Source organism: Ovis aries, chromosome 9 (assembly GCF_016772045.2).
Source record: "Ovis aries strain OAR_USU_Benz2616 breed Rambouillet chromosome 9, ARS-UI_Ramb_v3.0, whole genome shotgun sequence".
NCBI classification, from domain to species: Eukaryota; Metazoa; Chordata; class Mammalia; order Artiodactyla; family Bovidae; genus Ovis; species Ovis aries.
In genome coordinates, this window is record NC_056062.1 from 31,088,826 (window position 1) to 31,115,385 (window position 26,560).

General features: G+C 40.0%; 1 protein-coding gene and 1 long non-coding RNA gene across 2 annotated transcripts in view; one reads left to right on the forward strand and one right to left on the reverse strand.

The window, feature by feature from the left end:
- Window positions 1-12,557: 12,557 nt before the first annotated feature.
- Window positions 12,558-19,574, reverse strand: LOC121820331 (uncharacterized). The gene is made up of 2 exons (XR_006060817.2): window positions 19,462-19,574; window positions 12,558-12,833 (listed from the first exon to the last, which is right to left on the reverse strand). It is a non-coding gene; the product is annotated as an uncharacterized LOC121820331 (long non-coding RNA).
- HAS2 (hyaluronan synthase 2) overlaps window positions 19,475-26,560 on the forward strand; it is a 32,560-nt gene continuing 25,474 nt past the window's right edge. Inside the window, exon 1 of the mRNA XM_004011666.5 lies at window positions 19,475-20,039. The gene's annotated coding sequence lies outside the window, so the exon portion shown is untranslated. The remainder of the gene's footprint in view (window positions 20,040-26,560) is intronic.

A 26,560-nucleotide genomic window follows, 5' to 3' on the forward strand; every position in this document is an offset into this window, starting at 1 on the left:
GGCACGAACACGAGTGGGTTGCCATGCCCTTCTCCAGGGGATCTTCCCAACTCAGGGACTGAACCCAGGTCTCCTGCATTGCAAGCGGATTCTTTACTAATTGAGCCACCAGGGAAACCCAATGTAGTACCTAGAGCAACCCTTTAAAAAATCATATAAAAGGATACAGTGAAAAAAAACTGTAGATGAAACAAAATGGAATTATTTTTTAATGTTTTAGCAAGCCATGAGAAAGAGTGGGAAAAAGAAATACACAAAAGAGGCAGAAAACAAAGATTTAAATGGCAGGCTTAAGTGCTAACATACCAATAATAACTTTTTTTTTTTAGATTTGCTATATTGATTTTATTCATATTTCTGATTTTCTTTACATGGTGTTTTGTACTTAGTTACAATCTGATGTTTCTTCATTCTAAAACAACTTCCTTGTTATTGACACATATATTTCTATATATCACAGTATAACAATATATTGTATGTCTTGTCTATCTTTTCTTTAAGTTAAAAACAATGAAGAAATGTATATTTATAGTGTTCAATATTTGCATAATGACCTGTATTTTCTTTACTGCTTTCTGTATATTTAAATTACTATCTTTGGTACTTATTGTCTGCTTAAACTTCCTCACATTAGGCAGATCTGCTATCCATTCTGTTCAATTAGGGAATGTCTTTGTCGTAATTCTGAAAGTTACTTCTATGTCTATAAGATTCTTGCTGCTTCTTTCGCTTCAATCGTATCTGACTCTGTGAGACCCCATGGACTATATTCCTCTAGGCTCCTCTGTCCATGGGGATTCTTCAGGCAAAAATACTAGAGTGGGTTGCCATGTCCTTCTCTGCAATAATAACTTTAAATGTAAATATTCTAAATATACCAATCACAAGATGCAGATAAGCAGAGTAGATAAGAAAAACATGCTGAAAGTATATGCAGTCTATGAGATACTCACTTCAAATATATAAAATGATATAAGCAGGTTGCTGTTGCTGCTGCTAAGTAGCTTCAGTCGTGTCTGACTCTGTGCAGCCCCATAGACGGCAGCCCACCAGGCTCCCCTGTCCCTGGAATTCTCCAGGCAAGAACACTGGAGTGGATTGCCATTTCCTTCTCCAATGCATGAAAGTGAAAAGTGAAAGTGAAGTCGCTCAGTCGTGTCAGACCCTCAGCGATCCCATGGACTGCAGCCCACCAGGCTCCTCCGCCCATGGGATTTTCCAGGCAAGAGTACAGGAGTGGGGTGCCATCACCTTCTCTGATAAGCAGGTTAGAAGTAAATGAATAAAAAAAGATATATCATGTAAATGGAAAACAATATGAGAGTGGCTGTATTAATATCAGTTATGGTAGCTTTCAAAGCAACAGAAATATCACATACTAAGAGACAGATAAGAAACCATAGTACTCCTAAATGTACATGTATTAAACAATAGAGCTTTAAATTCTGTGAGGGGAAAATTAATAGAATTGAAAGGAGAATTATTCACACTTTAAGTTAGAAACTTCAACATCTTTTAAGAATTGTTGAAATACGTACCAGTTAGAAAACCATGAAATTAATAGCACTGATGACATCAACCAACAGAATCCAATCAACATTTATGGAACATTCCACCCACAAAAAGCAGAATATATTCTTTTCAAGTACCCACCGAACACATTCCTAAATGGCCCACATTATGGCCATAAAACAAACCTCAAAACAAAAAATGTAAAAGAAGGTCATACAGAGGGTGTTTTCTGACCACAATGAACTTAAAACTAGAAATTGTTAACACAAAGGTAAGAAAATCACCAAATGTGTGAAAACTAGGCAACACACTTCGAAATAATCCATGAGAGGAACTTTCAAGGTAAATCAAAAGTACACTTAACAGAATGAAAATAAAAATATAGTATAAGGAAACTGTAGGATATAGTTAAAACATTGATGAGAGGGAAGTGTATAGTTCTACACTCTTACATTAGAAAAAAAAGACATATCCAAGTAATCATGAAAGAAAGTTTTAAAAGTATAGCTATTAATTTAGATTAATCCATATTTTCTCTTCTGAAGAAAAAAAATGTATTTATTTATTTGCCTGTACCTGGTCTTAGCTGTGGTATGCAAACTCTGGGTTGTGGTATGTGGGATCTAAGTCCTCGTTTGGGAATCAAACCCAGCCTCCCTGCATTGGGAATGCAGAGTCTTATTCACTGAACTACCAAGGAAATCCCAATCCACATATTCTTACAATCCTACCAGTTGTTACTTTATTCTACTACTACTACTAATTTATAAATTTAGACATCTAAGAGACAAAAAAGCATATTTCTAGTTGCCAAAATGAATAACAAATAAAAAATGTAAGAAATGTGCCTACAATTTAGGAGTAGCAGAATAAAGAAGCAACTTAAATTATCTTTCATTTTCTGTGTATCATTCATCACTTCCAAATTTCTGCTAGTTCCCTCTAAATTTCTTCTTTTGGCTTGGCTTTCTTTTTTGGTGAAAATTTGTCTATTTAGGGGAAAAACAGTAAAATCTTTTGTGTGTGTGTATATGTGTGTGATAGAATGAAAATCTGTCTTTTCCAGGTAAGCTTAATATGTGTATTTATATTTATTACATTCTTTAGTGGTTCAGATGAAAGAATCTGCCCGCAATGCAGGAGACCTAGGTTCAATCTCTGGGTCAGGAAGATCCCCTGAAGAAGGGAATGGCAATCCATTCCAGTGTTCTTGCCTGGGAAATCCCGTGAGGAGAGGAACCTGGTGAGCTACAGTCCATGGGGTCGCAAAGAGGTGGATGCAACTGAGTGGCTAACACTTTCACTTTTCTTTTGTTATAATTGGACTTATTTTTATCTCTGGTTTTATGTGTTCTAGCTATCATACAAGATGCCAATAACTTTCACTATTATCTTATAGAACATACTATTTATGTTAGCTGTTGGGATCAACACCACTTTTTTCTCCCAAACTCAAATTTGCATGAATTCTATGATATATATTAAGTGAATAATTGTTTATAATATTTAAAATTGAAACCTTATGTGACAAGCCAGCTCATTGGAAAGGACCCTAATGATGGGAAAGATTGAAGGCAAGAGGAGAAGGAAGAGGCAGAGAATGAAATGGTTAGATACCATCACTAACTCAATGGACTTGAGTTTACACAAGCTCCAGGAGATAGCAAAGGACAGGGAAGTCTGGCATGCTGCAGTTGTTGGGTTCACAAAGAGTCGGACATGACTTAGTGACTAAAATACAACAACAATAAATCTTCACCATGTGGTCATTTCACTGAAAAAAATATGTCTGGATGAGAGGATGAATGGATAATTATTTCAGGTTGATTGCATTTTAAGTAATAGAAAATATTTTTAAGCTTGTCTCTACAAAGGAAACAAATATTTGTAAACGTTAGACTAAGCACAATTTATGTCCATTTGTTTAAATAATTTTTAAAATATAATTATTTTCTCCCACTCATCTTAAATGTTTGCATTTCAAGAAGAAAAAACAAACCTCTTAGCCTTTCAGATTGGGTCCCCTATTTCAAAATATAAATAGGAGCATTTGGAGAAAGGAAGAAGAACATTTGAAAGCTGATTTAACCTTATTGGATCAGTCACTTGTAGAGGCTTGATTAAAATTTTATCTATCAAAATAAAAATAAGCCAATAACAGCCATTGCTAAAGATGAATGCTTTGTAGAAGATATTAGACTCTCTCCCTCCTCTTCCTTTCTGCATATATATATGTATATATATATGGAAATTTATATGTGTGCATGTGTGCTAATTCGCTTTAGTTATGTCCCACTCTTCAGGACTCTATGGACTGTAGCCTGCCAGGCTCCTCAGTTCACAGGATTCTCCAGGCAAGAATCCTGGAGTGGGTTGCCATGCCCTCCTCCACGGGGTCTTCAGAATCCAGGACTGAACCCTCATTTCCTGGGGCTTCTGCATTGCATGATTCTTTACCGCTGAGCCACTGGGGAAGTATACATATATATATGTATGTATGTCAGTCTATCATGGTCCAGGCAGTATGCTTGGTGCTAAGGATTAATCAGAAAATGGAGTCGTTCTAAAGTGAACTACATGTGTTTAAGTCAGCAGGGCACATTTCTTCCTCATCTAAACAAGGTATAAAATTTTCAACAAACTTGCAGTCTTCACCAGCTGGAAAAAAGGCAAAGCAGGTTTTTTTAGTAAAATGCCTAGTCATGCTCAGGTGTAACTGGTCAGTTAGAGGTCACTGAAGAAACAAAGTTGTTAGTCTTCTCCAGTTTGTATTTCCTGGTAAAAGAGGATCCTCCATACAAACAGCTATTCTAAGAAACCAGTTCCTGACTCAGAGTTCTTTATTAAGATGCAATGGTGGAAAACTGTTATTTAGCTAAAAGTCAGAGTGGCATATTTAAGAAAACACGGCAAGGGGGCTGGAGGTGGCAAGAAAAAGTGTGAGGCTCCTCCTTACTGTAAGTCCCGTGGCCTCAGGTCAATAATTTGTCTTAATGGTAAAATGCTTTCTCTGCAAAATGGATGCAATGATATTAGTTTTAGCTTCTCATAGCATTGCTGGGAAGGAAGAACAAATAAAGGCTTGTAATGTTCACTGCAAATATCTCTCACTCTATTTATTTCACGCCTTACTATTTCTTCTTTTTTTGTGTGAAATTTTTTTCTGTGTAAAAAGGTAGCATAGCTCTGGATTGGCTCCTTCCAGAACATCTAATCACAATACTGTATTAGATTAGTTATGTAAATAGATATTAATTAACCAATCATGAATTTACTATTGAATGCATTTAGTCAATATTTATGAAATATCTGTTGCTTTTAAGGCTTTGCACCCAGTGCTTCAAGAGATATAAAAGTGATTGAAACAATTCCTTTGATATTATATAGAAACATTAGTTTTAAGAATTTATCATAAGGGGTCGCTTGTACCTGGTGGCTCAGACAGTAAAGTGTCTGCCTGTAATGCAGGAGACCCAGGTTCGATCCCTGGGTTGGGAAGATCCCCTGGAGAAGGAAATGGCAACCCACTCCAGTATTCTTGCCTGGAGAATTCCATGGATTGGGGAGCCTGGTAGGCTACAGTCCACGGGGTCACAAAGAGTCAGACACGACTGAGCGACTTCACTTTTTTACTTTTTGTACATACCTGAAAAGATCTTAAATGAAGGCCATGTCTTCAGTGCTTTCATAACAGATAAGAAAGAACAGAATAAACTATCAAATAAGAAAGATTGGTTAGATATATTCCAAAAATATTACTAGTATAGAATCATATGCAGTCATTAAAAAGGACTATGTAGCTCTCTAAATCATTAACTGAAAACACATAAAATAGTTAAACGAAGAAAATAGTTGCAAAAAGTAAATGCTCCTCTTTGTGTAACTTCTGTACATTGATTCAGTTTTTTCTACATGAAAAAAACTGGCACCATTTCTGAGTTTTTACTCTTTTTGAACTATTTTATGGTGTAGCTTATTTACAATGAATAAACAAGATTTCTACAAAACCAGTAAAACTATCTTCAAAGAAGTGAAAGTAAATAAATGGCATGAGACTAGTCTTCAAAGCTTCCACAACCAAAATTAGGAGAGATTGTATATATAAACATAACTATAAAATTGTTGTTTAATTGCTAAATCATTTCTTCTGTCACTCCGTGGACTGCAGCCTTCCAGGCTCCTCTATCCGTGGGATTTCCCAGACAAGAATACTGAAGTGGGTTGCCATTTCCTTTTCCAGGGGATCTTCCCTACCCAGGGATTGAACCTGCTTCTCTTAAGTCTTTTGCATTGACAGGCGGATTCTTTACCACTGAGCCACCAAGGAAGCCTAACTATAAAATTATAAAGGGAAAAGTATGATATGAAAGATAGGCGTGGATAAGACTCAGCACTCCCAATGCAGGGGGCCCACGTTCAATCCCTGGTCAGGGAGCTAGGTCCCACATACCACAAACTAACACCCTGCATGCCACAACAAAGAACCTGCATGCTGCAATAAGACCTCATGCAGGCAAATAAATAAATAAAAACAAGAGGGAGAGATAATAAGAATTTTTACACTTGGACCAAGGTGAGAAAAGAGCAGAAAGGACAAACAGACTAAGGTATTGACATGGAAAAGTGCTGCAAGTTGTTTAAACCAGTGTGATTTACACGGAAAGGTTTGCTGTCAGGTTGCAATGTTCAAGGCAACATCAGACTGAAGCACTGCACCTATGCTGATTTGACAATGGAAAGTGGTGATATTGTACAATAGAAGAAGGATATGCTCAGATTATACTGTGGAGCAGTTTCTTCTCATGGATGTCCTGGTGCGATGCCTCGAAGTATTACCCTGACACCCAGGCATGAAGGACCCTGGTACTAAGCCTATTTTCAGGGCCAGCATAAGCTTCTACCAAAGAATTGGAAGTCAGAGGTCAAAAGAATGGTGCAATGGGTGCCTGATTTGGGGAACGATGAATGTGCTTGAATGTGTAAACTGGTATAGTCAACGCATGTCTGCACTGCCCATCACATTATAGGATATAGCCAGGAGTGGGGAAAAAAACAAACATAAATGGTGGTCAGACCAGAGGCAGTTCACTGGCACCAGGTAGATGGTGGCTGGTAGTGAGTTTTCAGACTGTGTTTCTGGCACAAAATGCTGAGGCATTGAGAACTCTAAATTTGAAACAGGCCTTGCAAGTTTGTACAAGGGTACATTTTCAAGGTAGGAAGAGGAATTAATTTATTGAATACTTTGCCCACTTAATTCTTCAATACTAAGCATTTAGACATGTGTCATGTGAGCCTCTGTTAGTACTTGTGCTGAGTCCTACGAAGGTTAGTGGTCAGGGTAGATGAGATCGCAGGTGGCCTCAGCTTGCAGCAGTTTGAAGCAGGGTTTCGGTTCCCAGCCAGACTGAGGTCAGGCAGCCAGAAGTACAGCACTGAATTCTAGCCACTAGACCACTAGGGACAGGGGTCAGTGGCAAGGCCCTGGCCCGTCAGCTGCGAAGAAATGAATTCCCACATAGAAACAAAAAGTGGTTATGTGTTTATTAGGAGGAAAAGAGCACAGTGCATGTGGACAGACACAAAGGTGGGTTCAGAGAGGGACAGTCTCACCCTAATGGTAGTTTGAATTATATTTATGGGGCATTTCTTCTGGTTTCCTTTGGCCAGTCATTTTGACTTTTCTGGTTCACAGTCCGTATTTGATGTGTCTCAGGATCCTCCCATGTGTGCTCATGCATCTCTTAGCCAAGATGAATTCTACTGCAAAGGACTGTGGGTGATGAGCCTCTCTTGGCATAACTTCCATTTGACATCCAAGAAGTTTTTCTGCACATGTGTGGTCAGGGAGGTCTCCTGACCTTGAGAATGAGAAATTTGTGGTCTGGGCAGGGCCTAACCTCTTCCCTTAATTGTCCTGTTATTCTTGTCATGGACTGTCAGTCTGTAGGGAGTGAATGTCCAATCACTTTACCCTGGGCAGGGAGGGAGTCAGCTACTGCCTGCCTCAACATCACTTACTATGAGGTGATGCCCTTTTTCTTTTGACCTCCAAGAAGCCTTTCTGCACATCTGTAGTCAGGGAGGTATCCTTGAGTTTGAGAATGAGGAATATATATTCTTTCATCTCTTATCTGGGCAGGGCCCAGCCTCCTGCATCATCCTGATTTTCTGATGTTCCTGCTATTATGGAGTTTCTGACCACAGGTGATAAACTGTTCAGCCTGGGGCCCATCCATCTCCTGCCTCAGATGGCCCATAGTAGATGCTCAATCAACTTTTGATGAACGAATAGTTGGTAACAATGAACACAATGATTCCAAGTGAGGAAAGATGACAGACAGATGACAAATTGGCCAGAATTTCTTAGACAGAATTGTTATATTTCCAATTCAATATAGTCAGTAAATAGCCTAAATTCAGTTATTTGGAAGAGAGTTGGGAAGTCATGCTCAAGTTGTTATATTTAGAAATGTCTTTTATTTTATTTAGGAATTTAAATTAAAGATGTGAAAAATAACAAATATATTCCTTCTCTTTGCTCTAAAAACAGAGGTATAAAGATTTATTTTCAGTTAACTATTTATTTTTGGACACTCCTACCAAAGAAACTCCTTGATTCAATCTGGCCTGAATCACTGACTCATTGTGTGTGACGTGGGGCAATTCATTTGACCTCTCTTCACCTCAGAGCTTTTCAGCTGGAAATATAGGTGTAAAGCAAGAATGTGCTGAAAACCAGATGCTCCATCTAAGTAAGCTTCCTTGGGTAAATACATTATGCAAAAAAAAAGAACATTCAACTCTTTCAAAGAAGTATTTTAAATTTGGCTTTTAATTCTTCAACCTAGGGCTTTTTATAATTTAGGTAAACTCAGTGAATGGTCATATACCTTCTGAACTATATACTTACGGCTGGTATTCAATGAGTACTTTAAAAGGATTTTCTTTAAGAATTAAAATCCAAGTCTGTTGGATTTTCAAAAAGATCTGACCAGCTTTTAAAATTTTTGAACTCTGAGCATATTTTAGAAGTACAGTAGCAGACAGTCTTAACCTGAATAAGAAAAATTGAACATCTCTATGACAACGGAGGAACAAGTTCTTAAGCACTTTCTTTCCAACAACACCAGTAATTATGGTTAACTTTTATCACACAATTATCAGAATCTGCCTGCAATGTAGGAGACCTGGATTCGATCCCTGGGTCAGGAAGATTCCCCTGCAGAAGGCAATGGTAACCAACTCCAGTATTCTTGCCTGGAGAATCCCATGGACAGGGGATCCTGGTGGGCTACAGTCCATAGGGTTGCAAAGAGTTGGATGTGACTGAGTGATTAACAGGGTATCAGAGTATTATGGGGATAATTTTATTTACTTACAACATGAGCTTCTAAGGTAAGGTTTTAGTAATCTCCCCATTTTACATAAAGAAAGAAACTGAGACCTTAGAGAGATAAGCAATTTGCCCAAGACCACACAGGTAGTAGTTGCGTGGGTGCCAAAAACACATAGTTCTAGTCCAAGAGGCCTCAGGTCTATACGTGATATTTCCTCACTTGGGGCAGAAATCACTAGGTTAATACACCAATGAAAACTTACTGATTATACAAACCTTATCATGTTCAAGACTATCATTATGTCATTAAATAAAGAAATTCTTTGGTATTCACAATTTGCATTTTGCAAAAGAGTTTTTGCTCTTTTGTTTCCCAAGTACAGTTAAGACCCCAAACTGAATTTGAAAGAGCTATGTGTAAAAAGCCCAAGAAACTCGTAAAGCAGAAGTTCCCAAGCTTCAAAGTACATAAGAATTACCCAAGGAAGCTTTCAAAATAGATTCTCAGGGTGTGCGTGCTCAGTCACTTAGTCATGTCCAAATCTTTGTGACCCCTTGGACTGTAGGAGCCTGGCAGGCTCCTCTATCCATGGGAATTTTCCAGGCAAGAATACTGGAGTGATTTGCCATTTCCTACTTCAGGCAACCTTCCCAACCCAGAGATCGAACCCATGTCTCTTGTGTCCCCTACATTGGCAGGTGAGTTCCTTACCACTGTGCCACCTGGGGAGCCCTGATTCTCAAGATTCACCACTATAAACTCTGGTGAACTGGGTCTGGAGTTTGGACACAGACATGTCTGTATTTTTAAAAGCAGCCAGGTTATCGCAATGGAGGCTGACCTCAGTTCATACTTTGAGAAGTCTAAGTTACTTGTCACCTCTGATTCTTGGAACCATCTGGCTTTTCAAAATAAACAATGAGGCAACTTCCCTAATTGCTTCATTAGAAGCCTGGCAAATTCAGTCTGAACAAAACAACAGGTGCTGTCTACAAGAGACAAGTCAAAATACGTTCTAGTTTCTTAGCTTAAGCATAGTTAAATAGATGGCACCCCTCCATACTAAGTTTTCAGATCCACATGGATCTGGGTTGAACTTTGAACTATTAAAATACTGGAAAGCAGTCCTATGGGAGAGATCATTCCTACAAGCCAGGAGAATGTAACTCCTTTGACTAGCATGACAGTGGCCTGCTTTCATCTTCAAGTTATATTTAAGCCTAAGGTAGGGAGGATGTGACTAAGGCAATGCAAGATGTCCCATTTCTTAATGGCATTTTGTAGGACAGAGAGTGCAGTGCCAGGCTGCAGTTACCTTTGGAATGATAATTCTGCTAACTGGGATTTGGAGCTTATACGTCGCTTGGACAAAGGTAGGAAGTCTCACTTTACTGAATTGTTTCAGCATTTTCCTCCTAATAATTTCAGGCACTTGAGTTAGAAGGCACTCTTCTTAACTCGAAAGCTTGAATTAGAATTTGGGCTTTTGTTATTGTTGCTGTTGTTCTCTTAAAAGTATAAAAGTATAGAATCAGATTTCAATTCCCAAGGAAAGGCAAATGATGTATTCTTTAAAAATCTTCTATTTCCAGTTTCCTATTACCCTTGGATGACTTTCTCTCAAATGCCTGATTTCCTTAATTTGAGATTTTACCTTCCCTAAATTGATGCATGAAAAAAAAAATTACTGTGAATCACTAGAGAAAGTAAAAGGCATGTTTAGTTTTTTACCCCTTTGTCCTTTTAAAAAACTTTTAAATATATGATATAGTTGCTAAATAATTAAAGGTTTAGGGTATGTATTATAGTATTTACAAAGACCCAACAACACTCCTGTTGGACAAGGACATTTTAAATTTGCTCTTGAACAGATCTGGGGGAAGGCAATCAGTGAACCCCTTGAAATTGTATGGACATTTTTGAGCATATATTCACTTTTCTGAGAACGGAGTTATTTTTTTTCCCCTTAATTATATATAAAAAGAAATTTCCTCTACCTAGAAGACTTTTAACTACCCCCTTTAATAAGAAATACATTAGTTTCCAGAAATTAAGTATATCTTTAAGATTTTTTTTAAAGCTGGAAATCTTATTAAGCTTTTCAGGAAAAAGTTGAAATGCCACCCAATATTCAAAGAAGATAAGTTAAACAATGTAGCTATATTTTCACAATTACAACTATTAGCAATTGCTTGTGAGCACTTCCATTTCAAAATCTCCTTAGTCATTACAATTAAGACTATTAAAATATCAAAGGACAGTTAGATTTAGACTTCCCCTCAACTAGCTCTTTCTGCTTTTATTGTTTTGTCATGTAAAATATAAACCCTTACTGATGGAGCTGTTGGTATTTAAATTGAGAATAAACAGTTCTGTCCTTTTCTGTAATCTGGGTCAGAAAATGCAAGTAATAAAAATGTCATTTAGGTTACATGAAACAACTCTGTCCCTCTCTAATCTGAATCCCATATGAGCCAGGGGATAATTCTTAAAATTTAAATAGTCCCAATAACATGAAAGCAAAGCTCTCATCTATTTGCTGCTTTAAGATAAAGTTTTAAAATATAAGATTTCCTCTTTTTTTTCTTTTTCAATAATTCATTCAGATGGTTGTATTTGGATATTGTGACGCCAAGCAAATCGTAGTCATTCGTCTCAGATACTTTTGAATAATCTTTTAGACTAAGCCACACAATAGTTTAAAGCTAGTTTCCTTATCCATGGAAAGGGATATTGAAAGAAGATTATAAAGAGAGTATCTGAGGAGGAAAGGGAGTTTTGTTTCTTTTCTTTCTTTTCGGTAATCTTTAATGCACAGCTTTAATAACACTCAAAATTTAATTTAAAATTATCAACAATTGAAAAATTATTATTCTGCCAGATACAGTGAGATCTCCAAAAACTACGATGAGATTTAAAGCATCCTCTTCTATATATTAGTGAATTAATCTGTTCATTCTGATTTCCTGGGTGTCTGATAGATGCTTCAATATCTCCCTGTACCCACAAGTGAAAAACCTGGTCTTACCTTCAAAATTTCATCTGAATTAATCCTGGAGCCTCAAGAGTTCAGCCTTGGAATTAACATTAAAAATATGCAGTCCAATTTCAATGAACTACTGGAAACCTCTTCACATTATCTAAACTGGGAACTATTAATAGAAACGAAATTCCTGATGGGCTTCCCAGGTGGCTCAGATGGTAAAGTTCTATCCCTGGGTTGGAAAGATCCCCTGGAGAAGGGAATGGCTACCCACTCCAGTATTTTTGCCTGGAGAACTCCATGGACAGAGGAGCTCATTGGGCTATAGTCCATGGGGTCATAGGATACACTGAGTGACTAACACTTTCACTAAATTCCTGAACAATCCTCTTCTATCTTTGCACAATACAGAATCTTACAAAATACTACCTTTTATGAGGCTGAGACATATTGTTTTAATTCCCTTTGGCTCATAGAGAATATGCTAAGTCTCACATGTATATGCCAGCATTGTGAAAGCTTTCCATGTCTGTTAGGTTCTCTGAATCCTTCCTGTTCTCTGAAATATCATTCTGGGCATTGCTGTTTCCTATAGGCATGCTTCATATGACAGAATCACTATTAATATTTCTCTTCCTGTTGCAGGAAAGAGGACCCTTTCCAGGGCCTGAAAGTGGGCTCTTGTCTAACACTCAGAAATGAATTGTCCAAGGAGACACATGTGCTGACAAACAAGAGATTTTATTGGAAATGGCGCCTGGGTGGTGAGCAGTAGAGTGAGGAAACCCAGGAGAACTGCTCTCCCAGTCTTGGGTTTTATGGTGATAGGACTAGTTTCTAGCCATTCATTCTGACTCAGAGTCCTTCCTGGTGGTGCCAAGATGGATGCCAGTGAGGATTCTGGGAGGCGGTCAGACATGTGGTGTCTCCTTTTGATCTTTTCCCAACTCTTCCCGTTGGTGGTGGTTTATCAGTTCCGTGTTCCTTACCAGGACCTCCTGTCATAAAACAATGTACACAAATGGTTTCTATGGTGCCTGGCCAGGGTGGGCCGGTTCCAGTCAATGTGCTTCCCCTAATATTCCCACTGGTAGATCTCTTCTCAATGTGAAAATTTATTTATATTCTTAAAGTGAAACACACAGATTTATATACTGCTATATTTGCTATGCTTAATGTAAGCTGGCATTTTCCAAAGTGTAATCTGAAGATGCTTGGGTACCCCAAGACCCTTTCAGAGGACCAGCAAGATCAACACTATTTTTAAAATAAGACTAAGAAATTATCTGCATCTTTCACTACATTGACACTTACTCTGATGGTGCAAAAATAATGGTGAATAAAGCTGCTTATACCTTAGCATGAATCAAGGCAGTGGCATTAAACTGCACTCTCAGTCCTACCAGTTTTTGCATTCTTTTCCCCCATACAGGAAAAAAAGAAAAAAAAAAATTTTAAGAAAGTTCTTGAGGGACTTTCCTGGTGGTCTAGTGGTTGGTACTTCACATTTCCATACAGGGCATGCTCCCTGGTTGGGGAGCTAAGATCTCTCATGCCTTATAGCCAAAAACCCAAAACATAAAACAGAAGCAAAATTGCAGCAAATTCAATAAAGACTTTAAAAATGGTCCACATCCAAAAAAAAAAAATTTTAAGTAAGAAAGTTCGTGAGAAAACAGTGAAAAAAATTATTCATTTTATTAAATGTCAATCTTTGAGTGTATGTCTTTTTAACATTATTGGTGAAGAAACACCAAGCTACCATGTTTGTCTGGTGAAAAAGCTGTGATTGAGCTGTGAGCTGAGGGGGTCACGTTTATCCTGGCATACCATTTTCACGTGAAAGAATAATTCGCAGGCAAACTATTATTCAGACTTGGGTGTTTTGGAAGATATTTTATTTTTTTGAAAATAAATATCTGTGATGATAATGATTGACATTATTTGATGCTAGCGAAAATATATGAGCTTTCAAAAGAATATTAGAATTTCAGTAAACTTTATTTGCCACCATGACCGTGACAGCTTCCCAATAGTGGAAGACTTTTTGGAGAAGTTTGGTGGTGATTCAATGGTTATGATTTTTAAAATATGGAATAATGAAATATATCAACAGTTGGGAAATTTATATAATTTAGTGAGCTGATATTTTAGAAATGACTGATACATGATATCACAAATTCATTAACAGTTGTAAAAGATGCATTTACAGTATAAGATAAACCAGCAGATTTTAATTTGACAGGGTACACAAAGTTCATTCCTGTTGTTTCAGATTCAACATTGCCATTTACCTTTATTTAAAACTTTTTTTTTTTTTGGTTCCTCTAGGTCTTTGCTGAGGCTCAGGCTTTCTAGTTGCAGCCTGGGGGCTTCTTTTGTTATGGAGCATGAGCTCTAAGGCTTGAAGGCTAAACAGTTGCCACTTGCAGGCTCTCAAGTTGAGACATAATTGCCCTGAGGCATGTGGGATCCAGTGTGTCCCTTGCATTGGAAAGTGGTCCAGCTTCCCTGCTGGCTCAGTGGGTAAAGAATCTGCCTGCAATATAGAAGACCTGGGTTTGATCCCTGGGTTCAGAAGATCCCCTGGAGAAGGGAATGGCTACCCACTCCATATTCTTGCCTGGGAAATCCTATGGACAGAGGAGCCTGATGGGCTACAGTCCATAGGGTCGCAAAGAGTCAGACATGACTGAGTGACGGGTACAATTTCTTAACCACAGGACCGCCAGCGCAGTCCTTGCAATTTACCTTTAAAAAATTACTCTTTGAAGTTTTGACTTAGCATCAAAGAACAACAACAACAAAAAAGCTACACACAAAAAAAAGCTTCTGAAAAAAGCTATTAAAATACTCCATTTCCCAATTACACGTCTGTTTGAAGCCAGAGTTTTAAAATGTCAATCGTTAATTCAAGTAACAATTGAATGATGAAAATCCTTTTTTTTTTTTCATTAAACCAGATAGTAGAGAACTGAAAAGATGGACTACAACATCACATTTCATAAAAATATGTTCTTAAGTTGACTAGTCATTGTGTGCAGTACTTTAAATGAGTTAATATTTTTTAAACTCTTTCAGTCAGCTTTTCTTTTTTAAAATTTATTTTATTCAAGTATAGTTGATCTACAATGTTGTGTCAGGTTTTATTCCTAACATGCTAAATATTGATGCCTATAACCCACATAGACACGTTTGTTGAAGGCCTCAATAATTTTAAGAGTATACAGAGATCCTTTACCCCAAAATGTTTGAGGCTCTCTTATGCAGAGAATTATGAAGGTAGTCAATCCTTTTTCTGGGGAATTCCCTGGTGGTCCCCTGGTTAGGACTCTGTGCTTTCACTGCCAAGGGCGTGGGTCCAATCCCTGGTCGAGGAACTAAGATCCTGCAAGCACCTTATGGTCAGTCAGGTCAGTCGCTCAGTCGTGTCCAGGTCTTTGTGACCCCATTTACTGCAGCACACCAGGCTTCCCTGTGGATCACCAACTCCCAGAGCTTACTCAAATTTCATCCTCTGTCATCCCCTGCTCTTCTGGCCTTCAATCTTTCCCAGCAGCAGGGTCTTTTCCAATGAGTCAGTTCTTCACATCAAGTGGCCAAAGTATTGGAGTTTCAGCTTCAGCATCAGTTCTTCCAGTGGATATACAGGAGTGATTTCCTTTAGATTTCACTGGCTAGATCTCCTTGCAGTCCAAGGGACTCTCAAGAGCCTTCTCCAACACCACAGTTCAAAAGCAGCAATTCTTCGGCGTTCAGCTTTCTTCACAGTCCAACTCTCACATCTATACATGACTACTGGAAAAATCAGAGCCTTGACTAGACGGACCTTTGTTGGCAAAGTAATGTCTCTGCTTTTTAATATGCTGTCTAGGTTGGTCATAGCTTTTCTTCCAAGCAACAAGTGTCTTTTAATTTCATGGCTGCAGTCACCATCTGCAGTGATTTTGGAGCCCAAGAATATAAAGTCTCTCATTGTTTCCACTGTTTCCCCATCTATTTGCCATGAAGTGATGGGACTGGATGCCATGATCTTAGTTTTCTGAATGTCGAGTTTTAAGCCAACTTTTTCACTCTCCTCTTTCACTTTCATCAAAAGGCTCTTTAGTTCTTCTTTGCTTTCTGCCATAAGGGTGGTATCATCTGCATCTGAGGTTATTGATATTTCTCCCAGCAATCTTGATTCCAGCTTGTGCTTCATCCAGCCTGGCATTTCACATGATATATTCTGCATATTAGTTAAATAAGCAGGGTGACAATATACAGCCTTGACCTACTCCTCTCCTGATTCGGAACCAGTTCTGTTGTTTCATGTCCAGTTCTAACTGTTGCTTCTTGACCTGCACACAGATTTCTCTCCATGGTAGAATTTCACCTCACTTCATGGAAGAATTTAAAAACAAACAAACAAACCCTTGTTATGGAAACTTTGTCTCTCAGACATATAAACACTTACTTTGTGTTGTGAGAGGGAGGAGATCAGTAACAACTCACCGACTCCAGTAAATCTGCCTCTGAAGTTTTTTGCTACATTATCTTGCATAGTTGAAAATGAAATAGATAAAGGTTGTATGAAGTTGGCCTTAGAATATCAAAACCTGAAAACATCTGTCACTTTCTGGTCCAAACAGCTAATGTTTAAAACAGAAAGCTAAACTTTAAATTAACTATCAAATGTTATTCAGTTGGCCAGGATGAGACGGATGGATGGATGGTTTCACCCACTCAGTGGACATAGGCTTGAGCAAACACCGGGAAATACTGAAGGACAGGGAAGCCTGGCGTACTGCAGTCTTTGGGGTGGCAAACAGTTGGATACGTCTGAGTGACTTGACAACAACAACAGCTTGTTTGTGAACTGGACTTCATGTCTTTTAATTTGTTGCTTATGAATCAGTATTAGTTGGCTAGTAGCTGTAATTCAGGCCTAGGACTCAGAGAGGAATTTCAGTTAAATGTGAAGGTTTGGGGTATATCTAGGGGCACCCAGAGGAATTAATCTATGAGTCAGTGATGGGACAGAAGAAAGCTGAAGTAGGTCCAATAAGTGAGCATAGGATAAAGCTTTAGTTAATGCTTATCAAGAATAGAAATGCTTATCAAGAATAGAAAGCAAGAAGAAGGGTACTAAAGTTTTTTTTTTTTTTTGATATCCAGATTGGTTATATTAAGAATCATTGGGTTACATTCGGAAGCTCTATCTAAAGGAGAGGTAACACATTAATCTTCTAACATTGGATTGGCCCAAAAGTTCAAGTTTTTCCCTAACATCGTGCAGAAAAATCTGAACAAACCTTTTGGCCAAGCCAATATAACTTAATACATTCTATCTTCATAACTCTGTAATGTAGGTATTTTCTCCACTGACCAGCTAGGTAATAAAGGTCTAAAGAGGTGAAATATGATTCCAGGATTATACAAATGGATCCTATATCATGCAATCATGCATCAAAAGTGGGATTTGTGAGGTCTTTCTTATTCTGAATTCCCTAAGAAAATCTGTCAGTTAACAATATTCTGCCTTCAAGGAGCTTTCTCCTCTGACTTTAAATTGTGCTATCCTTTTCCCTCTCTTTTTTGGGGGAGTGTTGTTAGGCTCGGGGGAGACTGATAGAAATGCATGGATGTATAATTAGCTTTTATATTCATCTAGTGTTAGGAGACATTTTACTTTTGCTTTATGAATCATGAATTACAAGTAGAAGGGGACAAATAACAAGTGTATTTTTGTTTAAGAAACTCAGTTTTACTAAATGCTCTCATTACTCGAACTCTGAGCACAGAAAAAACTAAATGCTACCAAGGAATAATCAACAACACTGTGTTACATATAATATTCATGGAAATTTAGAGCTGAGGTTGTGTTCCTGTGTGTGGGGTTCCACAGCTAGATACTTGACATCCCACAATTTCCACCCTACCCCTAAGTCCATTTAATTCACGTTATGTGTAAGAATACTTAGGTTAGATAATATATTTTCAATCATAACTCAGCATTTAAAAACAACCATACAACTACAAATCACTAATTCTTATTCAGTGAGATGAAACTGGGCTCTGAAATTTAAGCCAGTTTCTCAAGAGTTGACCACCTAAGACAGAAGGCTGCAAAGTTTGCAGGAGAAAATTAGAAAGTGGGTTTCCCCGGCGCGTTGTAGAGTCATCAGGCCAAGGTAATACTTGCCAGAGGTGTGACCGCTGTGTGTGGGGAGTGGGGGTGAAGGGATAGGCGGAAATGCGTAGTACTTTGCAAGTCGGCCCCTGGGGACTGGGTTGGCTGACACCAGGTACGGCAGTAAAATTCTTGACCTCTATTCACAGCATTCTCCCCCTACCCCCCACCCCACCACCACCACCACCACCACCACCACCACCACATCCTGCGGGACGTGTTGAAAAAGCATCGCTCCCAGGTTACTGACTTTTCCGATTTGACTTGTTCGTTATTATACAAGATACGTGATAAGGAGCAAGAACCTAGCTTTCAAGGCCTAGTCGGGTTCGAAGTAAGTCCACATCTCAAATGAACGTTGGAAGAAAAAAGAAATCTCTTTTATCCTATAATAACCGGCGAAATCTCCCCAAACCGAAATAGTTAATTTGTAAGCTCACTTTCATTTTTTCCTAAACAGTGCCACCTACTGTCCATTTGAAGTCATCGGGAGGCTTTTGACGAGGACCAAAGAGAACTAAAGAAAGGGGTAAAAGGAAAGGACAAAATTAAGCCCCCGCCTTGGGCCCTTGGAAGAAAGACGCGAATAGACCATCACGAAGCAAAAATAAGTATTCTGACTTGTTATCTTCTTAAAAGTCTCTCAAGAAGCAAAAGCCACTTACGCAGCTTCCTTAGACACGGCCTTTTTTTTTTTTTTTTTTTTTTTTTTAAAGCGCGCTGTTCTGGAGTTCTCTAGAGGACGATTTTTATTTTGTTATATTTTATTTATAATGCTCGTTGCTGGCGTATTTTAATGTTAGGGGATCAGGTTAAGGAAAAAACAATTATTTTTCTGCTCTTTCGCCTACCCAAGGCGAAACTTCTATGTAAAGGAGAATTTTGACACTTGACATCAGCTCAGAAACTTTTGAGTTGGAGGGAAGAAAGGGTTAACCAGTGGTAGACCAGTCACAGATTTTTTAGAGTTTCAGCCGGCTTTCGGAGGCTCCAGGTGTACACATACACACACACACACCCCAGCTCTCCCTTCCCAGGGCCGTTACTTAGCCTAAGGGCACCATTTGGTCTTAAAGCAAATTACTTAAACAGAACTGGCAGTGCATCGAGAAGTGGGAATCCCTGTAAGTCAGAAGAGTCAGGGATGTCTACGCAGCCTGGCCTCCCTGCTCCTCCGCTGGAGGAAAGGAGGGACTCAGGTGGTGGGTCGCCTGTGTGCACAGCATTGCTCTGCACACGTTTGCAATCAAGTTAATTGAATTCATTGGCGTTTAGAACCGGCCTCTAGCTCAGAGAGAGCTTTGAATGGCCAATTTCTCTCGCCCTCTCCCCCTCCCCGCCTCCCGCCCGCCCGCCCGCGCTCCCAGTTCCCTCCCCTCCGGTTTCCCAGTCCGCACCTCCCTTCTCCACTCCCCTCACCCCTATTCCCTCCTCCGCCCTATTAAAACACCCACCAGCTCACTTGTTAAGACCCCCTTAAGTTGGAGGAGGCAGAAAGGCAACAACCGCGAGGAAGGAGAAGTCAAGACGTCTGGAAAGAATTACCCAGTCCTGGCTTCCAGCAGCCCATTGAACCAGGGACTTGAACCAGCCCCAGCCAAAGACATTCTCCTGATTCTACGCTTCCTGGGTTCTGCTGACTTTTTACCAGGCTTTTTTTTTTTTTTTTCCTTTAATACAAAAAGAGAGCAGAGACTTTCTGATATTAGGGGGAAGGAACTAGAGCATAAAATAAAATAAAGTTAAGTTATTTTCAAAGCACAGATAACATTTTCTTTTAAGAGTTAGAAGATTGAAGTGCAACGGAAATATTTAAAAATACTAGTGATTTTATTTTAAGTAGGGGATACCTAAACATTTGAGACTCCCCTATCCTTTTTAAATGTTGTTTTTAAATTTTTTATTTTTCTTGGCCGGTCGTCTCAAATTCATCTGATCTCCTATTACCTCAATTTTGGAAACTGCCCGCCACCGACCCTTCAGGACCACACAGACAGGCTGAGGACAACTTTATGACCAAGAGCTGAACAAGGTACGTTACACTGGCGCGATTCGGTGAACGGTGAGGGTCCTCGAATAGGCCAGGGAGGGGGGTCATTACCCCACGTTAAGAGTTAAACGCAATTTTAAGTCCGTGTTCGACAGAAAAGTTTGAGGTCTGAACATTTCCAACAGGCTGCAAATCAGGGGATATTTCGGATCCCTTGCAAGCTTAGTAACCTATCCCGGGGCTTGTCCCATCTCTGCGGCGCTCGCCAGAAATCTGCTGCCTTTATGGGAACACAGGTAACCTCTTTGCCTGGGAAAGGCTGCACTTCCCGGGATGTACTTTTCCATTCCACATCTTCCGCAGCTGCCGAGGGGCTCCCGAGCTAGGAAACAAGCATCTCCACTGTGTAAGGAAAATACATTCCCCACTGCTGCCCCCTTCCCCCTTCCATTCTCATCACCTCTCCCTTTTTTCCCACACTCTGTGTGGGGAGAAAAGCCCTGAACAGCCTAGCGCGTTTTCCTCCTAAGTGGGAAGGAAGCCTGTTTCTTGGAATGCAAAGGGTTAAAGCGATCGCTGGTCCCAGTTCTGGCCCCAGGGAGGGAGGGTCCTTCGCCACCTCCGCGCGGCTACCGGCCTCGCTCGGCCACTCCCCCTTTTTTCCCCTACCCACCCCCCCCCCCCACCTCTTTGCAATCTCTACACCCCGTTTAAGTGTCAGAGTGGGTCTATCTGGGCTCAGCCCTGCTCAGGAAGCCTCACTACGGCCAGGGGTCCCCGACCCAGGCAGTGGCACTGGGAGACCCGAGCGGGAGGAGAGCGCGCATCCCTGCAGTCGGCCGCCGAGCCCCCGGGGGCAGGGCGTGCATGGGGACCGTGTGTGGCGCGCAGGCAGCTGCATCGTCCCGGGAGCCAATTCCGACGTGGCATCGGGCACGCTGGCGCCTCTCTCCGCAGCTGCAGCGGGGGGCACAGTCGGGTGGGGGCTTTGGGGTGCCGTGCCCAGCGCCCAGCCCCGGGCTGGGGCTTGGGGGTCCACTGGGAGCCGGGGGTGAAGATGGGAGGCGAGCCAGAGGCTAGGTTGGGATGGATAATCAACACCTTGGGCGGAATTCGTCAAGCTGGTTCCCGCCCAGCGTGAGCGAGGGCTACAAAATGGGTCCCTGTGAACAGGAGGGCGGGTCTGAAAGGAGGGTCTGTGTGAGGGCGAGGACTGGGAGGCGAGAGGCTGTTCTTCTGGCCCAGGATACGCAGCCGAGGGGAAATGGCTCTGAAGGGATAATTAAGTCTGGAAAGAGGGGCTGGGAGCTGAGAGGCGGTGCCTGGAGAGGAGGGTTTACAAGACCCGGGTCCTATTACACAGGCTTAGGTGCCAGCTTCCCGCGGCCACTCCCTCCATCCCCCAAACGGGCCGCGCGAAGTACTTGGAAGTCACCAAGCCCGCGCGCCTCCAGCTCCAGCGAGCTGCAGCAGCCCTGCTCCCAGGAGGTGGGTGTAGGAGCTCTGCCGGCTCCTCCCAGCCTCCTCACCCTTGGGGACCACTGCTGCCTGGTGTCTCCCGAACAGCTGCCCAGAAAGCCTGCACTTCTACAACCCACGTGGCTGGCCTGGGATTGCCTTTGACGTCACACCCAGGGGGGAGGTGTGACGCAATAGAGCGGGAAGCTCTGATTGGCTACCGAGGGCTTTCCCAACTGGCGGCCTGAGTATATATAGACTTTCAACTCGGCCTGAGAGCAAAGCCAAGCAAGTTGGTTGTTGAGCTTTGCTGGGAAAGGGAGGCGACAGATAAGAACAACTTCAATGGCCCTTGTAGATTTCAAGGTTCTTTCCGGCAGATTTCTCTTTTCAGTTGAAGACATATGATAATGTACCTTTGAAAGTTTAAGAAGGATTATGATTTTTTAAAGGTCATTTTAACAAAATATTTTGAGGGTCAGCACACATTCAAACATGCCAATGATGAAAGGCTAAAAGTTAAAATGTATATTTGTGTAGAGTTGGGTAGAATAAATAGTTATGCCCATCAAACTGTTCGTAGATACAATTGAAAATGTTATAGAGTAGGTTTGAAAAGAACTCCTAAATTCTAAACTTTTTCCTTTCATTCCAATATGCACAAGTTGAATCATTCGTTAAACTGGTTTTCACTGCAGTTTTCCAAAGGCTAAATTAAATAAGATTGTTCTGACAACCGAAATACTGTTTTTAAAATGCTTACTATATTCCAGCGGAGGTTTTTTTAAATTTTCAATAGTTTGACTCTTTAAAAGTATGAATTTTAGTATATATATTATGTTGTGAATGAAGCAATATTGGGACTATTGATTCAAAATTCTAAGACATTTCTGGATTATAGCACTATAATGAAGATATAATTTCTCCTCTTTTCTTTTTAGCTATATAATAGCTGAGCTGGGTGAATAGAAAAACTTCTTGTAGAAGTGTGTCAAATGTACATTACGGAGTTACTTGTACTGTACCTAGAACTGGATCCTTTGTTTTCAGAGAAAGCTATGGCAACTGTAAGAATTCAAGGTCTTAAATCAATGACTAGTACCAAATCTGAATGCCACTCTCCTCCAAACAAAGATGGTGTTTAGTCACCTACCTTCTTGGAAAACAAGAATTGTGCAACGAATGGGTAACAGACTTACTAGAAAGTAAGTCATATCGAAACTAATCATTGTTGTAAAGTCTGTGGAATAGTCCCAAAATATTGAATTTCAAATTTCTTTTTTCACACATGGATTCCTTACCAACTGAGATTGTTTTAAGAAATATTTCTTGAATTGTTAAATTCATACCTTCCACTGATTCATTTATTTTCTATGAGGAAAGGACTTATTTATGGATCACTGGGAGAGACCGTTTAGCAAAGTTTTATTACACAGTTGTATTTTTAATCTAAGAACAAGTAGCATATTATTAACTTCTTGGCTTTTATATAATGTGGGAGCTATAAGTTAATGTAATTGGAGAATAGAGCATAAGCCCCACAGTCCTTTTACAAGGTTCTGTTTTTACCCATGCTCATCCAGGCTGTGCTCCACTAACAGGCTGTAAGGTCAGAACCTGTGGCAGCTTGTATGACACTGAATGGGGGGACAGCTCCCTGCAGAAAAATCAGTTTCATCACCCCCAACTTGGTTTTAATCCTTTACTCTGTAGCAGTAGTCTGCATAGACTTAGTATTATCCCACTGCATATATCTTAAATTCAATAATATTTTGAATGTTATCTATGTGGAGTTCATAATATACTGCTGTGTTCACAACCTAGAAAAATGTCATTGAGTCAAAGTAAATATAACTTCACACTCTTAAATTTTTCTTCAATTTAAATGTAAAATATTTAAATATGAATGTCTCTTAGAAGCATACAACTGTACTGCAATTTATTTTAAAAATGAACAAGATGTAGTACACATCTAAATGGAATGCCTCATAGGAAAAGCATAGTCAAAGAAGTTTTTAAATAACCACAGTGTAAGGTAAAATGCAGTCTGGCCCATAAAAAAGTAAAATAATAGCTACTATTTATCACCTGTTTAATATGTATCAGGCATCGAGATAGATATTTGATATGAATTGTATCTAGTGCCCTGCCATGCCCCCCAACAAGAAAACTTTATGGAAAAAAAACTTTGCCTCAGAAAAGTAAAGTAACCCACTCAAAGTCACAGGGTTACTAAAGAGAGTGAATGGAATTTAATCCAAGATTTCTTGAATGTAACACCCTTGAGCTGGACTATACTACAGTTGGACTAGTAAAGTTTTATGAGGGTTCAAACTGAGGAGAAATCACATCTGATCGAGAGAAATCAGGAAAGATTTCACGTAAGGATTTGACACTGGTATATGTGGCCACATAGGAGTGAGGATTTCATGTCAGGTCTTTGTGTAATTTCCCCCCTTTGCCACAGTGAATTTTAGGATGAAGCTTGCTGCTGCTGCTGCTGCTGCTCAGTCACTTCAGTCGTGTCCCACTCTGTGTGACCCCATAGACGGCAGACGACCAGGCTCCCCCGTCCCTGGGATTCTCCAGGCAAGAACACTGGAGTGGGTTGCCATTTCCTTCTCCAATGCATGAAAGTGAAAAGTGAAAGTGAAGTCGCTCAGTTGTGTCTGACTCTTAGTGACCCCATAGACTGTAGCCCACCAGGCTCCTCCATCCATGGGGTTTTCCAGACAAGAGTACTGGAGTGGGGTGCCATTGCCTATTCGGGAACAAATAGACAATTGGGAGAATGGGCATCTTAGGAAGCCATTGATCAACTTGGTACAAAAGAAGAGAAATCTGAAACCTAAAGTTCTGGATCCAGAGACAGCTCAGATGACAAGGTCTTTGAAAGGTGTTTTGCTAAACCCCTGCAGAATTAGCTCCAGGGTCTCTGCTAGAAGAAGTGCAGTGGTACTGGTAAAGACAAAGGTCAACTTCAAAACCAGAGAGGAAGAGCAGGTCAGAAGGGGAGAAGGAAGGGGTGGGTCAGGTGCTCTAATGTGAAGACTCCTGGGAGGCATCATCTGGGTACTTCTCTTAGGGTTTCTAGCTGAGGACAGTAGCAGAGGCAATGCACCTGAGGGATGTGTATCTGTCCAAATGAGGTCGTGAAAGTTTTCTTAGACTTTAACCTAATGATTACCAAACTTTGTTGCAATTAGTGTTACTTAAGGAGATTTAGAAACTCCTGACACCCTTGTAGCTCCCCATGCCAATTAACTCAGAATGTTGTGGGAGCCACACTTCTGTAATTTTTACAGATTCCCTGGGAATTGGATATACATCCATATTTGGGAACCACTGCTTTTTAGCCTTTTGTTGACCATTCTTTCTAATCCACCATTTGCAGGCAAACGGCCAAAGGCAGAATATGTCTTGTTACAAAGAAATACATTTCCAGATGTCTTGCTAGTGTCACCTACCTAAGTTAGTATTTCTAACTCTAATCATTCTACATATGACTTGATCTATTTCTTCTTCCTCCCACACATTAAAGAGTAAGGAAAACCTATGTTCTAAAACCTTTTCTGCTATTAGATGTGACCTTGAGTCATGCATTCACTAACCATATTAAAAAATATATCTCCTCTTGTCCTTTGTGCTTCTGTATGTTTAAATATCAGCTGTAAGTGAAGGGACATTGACCTGGTCTGTTTTTGTTATATTTTGAACTATAATGATGCATCCTTTGTGTCAGTCCCTGAGGTCAGTCTATTTCCCTCAGTAAAGCTGGTTCTAAATGTGCCTTATAACCCTTTGTATTGAGATCCTAAGCAAAACTCAATACCTTGTAGAAATAGAAAGTGCAAGTCACTTTACAACTTGAATTATGTTCCTATGTGTTAAGATACTAATGCCATTAATATTCCATTGACTCTATAATAAATATACATATTCCTTACCAGTAATCCTGCAAAAAGTTATCATTCCCATCTTGCAGATGAGGAAATGAGGCTCAGAAAGTAGAGACCAAAAGGAATTTACACTTAATATTCATCCTTGTTCAGGTGACTATATTGAGGAGACTACCTACAGTGCAACCTATATCCATCCTTCTAGACACTCAGCTGTGGGTTAAAATCATTAAAATGAATAAAGTTATCTATACCACTAAACATTTTTAAGTTCAGAGGTATCAATTGTCCAAGGACACATGGCTCATTCATAGAACCCTCAAGTGGTTTGTTGAATAGCTAATATGAGGCAGAGGGAGCTTGGACTTGAATCCATTTCTTCCCTGTCCTGCTATCCTTTCCACTATGTCAAAATTATCCCTTGTTAACTAACAAACAACAACTTAAAGAGACGGAGAGTCAGGCTGAGTAGGTGATTACTAGTAGGGTAGTAACCCACAGAGAGCTAACAGCACTGAGCTCTAACTTGATAGTTTCCTTTCAGGTATTGAAATGAGATCCATCTTTTAATCTCATAATTAGGTGAAGTCACTATGATTAGCTCCATTTTAGAGATGAAGTGTTTCCCAGCTGGTGCTGGTGGTAAAGAACTCACCTGCCAGTTACAGGAGATGTAAGACATGGATTTGATCCCTGTGTTGGGAAGATGCCCTGGACAAGCTAATGGCAACCCACTCCAATTTCCACTGGAAATTCCTATGCACAGAGGAACCTGGCAGGTTATAGTCCATAGGCTGCAAAGAGTGAGACACAACTGAAGCGACTTAGTATAGATGAAGAAAGTGAAGATGGCAAGTATTATGTAACTTGTTCAAGGCTACCCAACCTTTAAAAGAAACCACTGAAAGATAGTTGGGAGTCTATTCCAACTCAGTGTGATTCCAGAGGCCAATGTATATGGGTGTGCACACACACATATACTCATTCACGATCATTAGCATCAAGACACAAAGCAGTGTGTAGATTAATGGACAATAAATATTGTAAGACTACTTGCAATAGAGGTTAAGTGGAAAACTACTTAAGAGTTCAAATGGAAAAAAGATGACCTCATTATCCCTAATACCCCAAACTTGACCCCCAAATTCATCAGCTTGCTCAGACTGCAATTTACAACTTCAGGATCATTTGCCTTTTCGAACTTTT